This window comes from Wyeomyia smithii, chromosome 1 (assembly GCF_029784165.1).
Source record: "Wyeomyia smithii strain HCP4-BCI-WySm-NY-G18 chromosome 1, ASM2978416v1, whole genome shotgun sequence".
Lineage (NCBI taxonomy): Eukaryota > Metazoa > Arthropoda > Insecta > Diptera > Culicidae > Wyeomyia > Wyeomyia smithii.
This window is the reverse complement of record NC_073694.1, coordinates 101,049,720-101,054,746: the sequence shown is the minus strand read 5'-3', so window position 1 is coordinate 101,054,746 and position 5,027 is coordinate 101,049,720. Positions and strand designations below refer to the sequence as shown.

At 34.7% G+C, this 5,027-nt stretch overlaps 1 pseudogene; it reads left to right on the top strand.

Annotated features, from left to right (window-relative positions):
* The first annotated feature begins 1,861 nt into the window (after positions 1-1,861).
* Positions 1,862-4,552, top strand: LOC129726396 (uncharacterized; annotated as a pseudogene).
* Positions 4,553-5,027: the final 475 nt, after the last annotated feature.

Here is a 5,027-nt window from a genome sequence, read left to right as displayed (position 1 = left end):
GGAATTGGAAAAATTGATTCGAATAGGGCATCCTAATTACGAAGAAAAACCTGCATTGCTTAAAATCTTAAAGAAAAACATTCACATTATTCAAAAAACTGATGAAAAACTTTCGTGCACAGCATCAACAAAGCACCGAATTCGAACTGTAGATGATGTTCCTATTCACACAAAAACATATCGGTACCCTCACATTCACAAACCTGAGGTACAAAAACAAATAAACGAGATGCTTGGAGATGGAATCATTCAAAATTCAATTTCACCTTGGACATCGCCTATTTGGATAGTTCCAAAAAAGGACGATGCCAGCGGTAAGAAAAAATGGAGAATTGTGGTCAACTATCGTAAATTAAACGAAAAGACCATCGACGACAAATTCCCAATTCCTAATATGGAGGAAATTTTGGATAAGTTAGGAAGGAGTGTGTACTTTACCACACTGGACCTTAGATCAGGGTTCCACCAAATAGAAGTGGACCCTAAGGATAGATCAAAGACAGCTTTTAGTACCGAAAAGGGTCATTTTGAATTCATTCGAATGCCCTTCGGGTTAAAAAACGCGCCAGCTACATTTCAACGCGCAATGAACTGTATTTTGGGAGACGTAATCGGAAAGTGCTGCCTTGTCTATCTTGATGACATTATTATTTTTGGAAACTCCTTGCAACAACACTTGGATAACCTTAATAAAGTTTTGAAAAGATTAATTGAAGCTAACTTGAAGGTTCAATTGGACAAATGTGAATTTTCACAAAAACAATGCGAATTTCTTGGTCACATTGTTACAGAAAATGGAATTAAACCAAATTCAAATAAAATTGATAAAATTTTGACCTGGCCTTTACCAAAAACAACAAAGCAAATCAAGGGATTTCTTGGATTTCTTGGTTATTATAGGAAATTCATAAAGGATTTTGCCAAACTTACAAAACCTTTGACAAAATGCTTGAAAAAAGGAGCAACAATTGTTCATAATGATGAGTTTAAAGATTGTTTCAATGACTGTAAGCAAATGTTGATATCTGACCCTATTTTACGATATCCAGATTTTGATAAGCCATTCATTCTTGAAACCGACGCAAGTGATTTTGCACTCGGTACGGTTCTTTCGCAGAGATTCGAAGATTCGAAAGAGCATCCAATAGCGTATGCATCACGAACTCTGAACGACACAGAATGTAATTGGTCTGCTACCGAAAAGGAACTTGCTGCTATTGTGTGGGCCGTAAAACACTTTAGGCCATACATTTATGGTACAAAATTCCAATTGAGAACTGACCATAAAGCTTTGGTATGGCTTTTTAAACCGTAAACTATTAAACATGAAATTGGAATTAGAAGAATATGAATTCGATGTTACTTACAAAAAAGGCACACTAAATAGGAATGCGGATGCACTATCAAGAATAGAGCCAGAAAAATTAACAACAGCCGAAATTCATGCAACCAGCGAAGATAGTATGACACAACACTCTGCTGATACGGATGATGGAGACTTCATCCCTAGCACAGAGAAACCATTGAATGAATTCAGGAACCAAATAGTTTTAGAACAGTCTTCTGAAGAAAGTACAGAAACCTCTGTTGTTTTTAGACATCATATGAGAGTGACGATTAAAAAAAAACAAACTTTAGCCCCGCAGTTTTAATAAATATTTTGAAAAATTATGCAAGTCCTACTTGTGTTAATGGACTTTACTGTAGCACCAATATACTGAACAGCCTACAAATTATATATTAAAACTATTTTGCGAGAGCTAAAACTCTTCGAATATTTTGACTGAAAAATTTTTAACCGATGTCTTCGACGAAACTGAACAAGATCAAATAATTCTGGCACAACATAATAACAACCACAGAGGAATTGTAGAAACAACTAAACATATTTTAACTCAATACTATTTTCCAAAGATGAAGGCAAAGGTAAGTCGTTTTATTAATGTTTGTAAATTATGTCAAAGAAGCAAATACGAAAGACATCCTTATAAATTAAAATACAAATTGACTCAAACACCTGCTAAACCATTGGAAATCGTCCATATGGACATTTTTATAATCAGAAGTAAAAATTATCTTACTTTCTGTGACAAATTTTCTAGACTTGCATTAGTAATTCCAATCCGTACACGAAATACAATACATATTCTTCAAGCATTGGCAAAGTTCATCTCTCTACTAGGAAAACCTAACCTAATAGTAATGGATTCAGAAGCCTCTTTACATCAGCATCTATGCGTGAGTTTCTTGAGGATAATCAAATAGAATATCATTTTACAAGCATAGGCCAGCCATCTTCAAACGGCACCGTGGAAATTATTCATCGCACTCTTAGAGAGTTGCACAATATATTATCAAATAAACAGTCGACTAAGGACTTATCTGAATCTACAAAAATAAATTTAGCAACTGCAATTTACAATGATTCAATACATTCCCATACTAATATTACACCAAAAGAACTGTTCTATGGTTTTCGAAACGGTGACACTCTCCCGAATGACCTCGACGAGCGTATTCGTTTGAAGGAGAAATTATTTAAGAAATTTAAAGACCAGGAATTGGTACGAAAACGATCGGAAATTGATAAACTGAATAGAAACAGAGAAATACATGTAAGCCTAAACCCTGGCGAAACAATGTATGAAAGAAAACGAAATAACTTAAAACATCAGGAACGATATAAGGAAATAACAATTGCAGAAAACATGGATGTGAACATACTTGATGAAAATCAGAGAAAAATCCATTAGTCTAAACTAAAAAGGAAACGGAATACGACATAAACTTATTTTACAAGTGCAAGCAATATACTAAAACATTGGATACAAATGAGTTAAAAAAAACAACTTATTTTGGAATCAAACACTAAATTATGAGTATTTTGCTAGCACATTCATGTTGTCTTCATTTATATTAATATTTCTTTATTATTTTAGGTCTGGATACGATGCGGTGGATCCTGTTTTTATTCTCCATTTTCCCAATCCTATCAACCCACCTTTACTTTCAAGCATACGGTGCACACCTAGAAATCACGGACTTGAATGACAACCCAGGTATTGTAGCTCTTAAAGTAGGTAACACTTTCATTAGAGAAGGATATGATTGGTTAGCTCATACATTCAAATTAGATACTTTTCAAGAAATTTTAAATCAGTATGATATAATGATAAGTCAAATAAATTCAAATGTAAACATGAAAGATTTTAAAGATATTCTAAAAATGAAATTTATACAAACAAGCTTGACATTACAAAAACTTAGTCCTAGAAGAAAAACAAAGAGAGCTATTAATATTCTGGGTACGTTAATTAAAACCATTACAGGAAATTTAGATAATGATGATCTAGTTACCTTAAATCAAAAGATTAGTTACCTACATTATTCAAATAAGGATCTTATTATGAATAACAATGAACAAATTAAAATAAATAATCAGTTTCAAGACAGAATTAACAATTTAACAAAAGTAATTTACAATGAAAAAAAGAAATAGGTAAACTTACACATCAGTTTAGGACAAATAAAAACATTAAGGTCTCCTGGGAACAGCTACAACATTTCCAGAGGTTAATCTTCAACTTAGACGTAATTCAACGGCAGTTGGACAACATCTCGGATTCGATCGTCATGGCTAAAGTAGGGGTTTTATCCAAGAGCATCCTTCAAGCAACGGAAATCAACTATATTGGAAAATTCAGGAATTTCCGTAAACAGTGACGAACAGGTTTACGAATTTTTAGAACCAGCAGCTCTCTACAACGGTTCATGTATTGTGTTTCTCATAAAAATTCCAAAATTCTTACAAGGAATATACCAGCAAATTATTGTGGAGAATATTCCCATCAATGAAGAAATAATACCGATCGATTTCACGCACGCAGTTTTAGGGACGAACGTAACATTTGTCATGAACGATACTTGCGTAAACATCGAACAAAACATCATTTGCAAGTTACAGACAATGAAGAATGTCTCTAATGATATGTGCATACATCGATTATTAAGAGGGAATCCCAGTAGCTGTCCATTTAAAAAATACAATGGAATTCATGAGGTTAAGTCCATGGGAAACGGAAAAATTCTGATTCGAAATGCACTTAAAGCTGTGCAATTAAAAAACAGTTGTGGTTATGGTCCTAAAAATCTTACAGGATCATTTCTTATCACTTTTAGAAACTGTTCTGTCGAAATAGAGAATCAATCGTTTGAAAACACCCAATTGGACTATAGCAACATTTTGGAAATGCTACCATTGCAATCAACATTAATCAACAAATCGAAGACTATAGTAACAGACACACAAATCTTACAACAATTACATACCAACAATAGAAGGCGTATTGAAGTTTTGGAAACAAATAATCATCATGTTTCATACGGAGAAACTTTCACGGTAATCATCCTTCTAATAATAACTGGTTACCTGTTCAAAGAAATAAGGACAATTTGGACGAAAATTGTAATCAAACCAAGTAAACCCACGGACACCAACATCGAGTTGAACCGGGACGGTTCAAGCTAAGAAGGGGGGAGTTATGTCCGAGCCTGCCAGCTTACCCTTATTATATCGTGGTTATCACCCAGCATCAGACGAGCCAACTTGCCAGCCATTCCTTTATCATATCGTGGTTATCACCCAGCATCAGATGAGCCAACTTGCCAGCCATTCCACATTGCAGTTCTCACGCAGCGTCAAACATTCAACCAGCCAGCTCATCTATTTTGAATCTTCGGCATCATCGTTCCCATGCAGCACCAAGCTACAAAGCAACGACGATTGGAATATGAATCCTGGAACGTGACAATTGAACGAGGGACATCGCGCCGCCACCGATGATGGTTCCCAGCTGACCTCAGCAAGCTAGCTTAGTAGTTTGGTTGTTAGACGGTTAGGAGAAGAAGTCACAGTCAGTTCTAGTTTAGATTTGGTAGTGAATAGATCGTTTAGTGAATACTAATAATTTTTAAAAAGTTCTTAATGGAAAGAAATCCATAAGTATATATCCGGAATAGAGGTCATG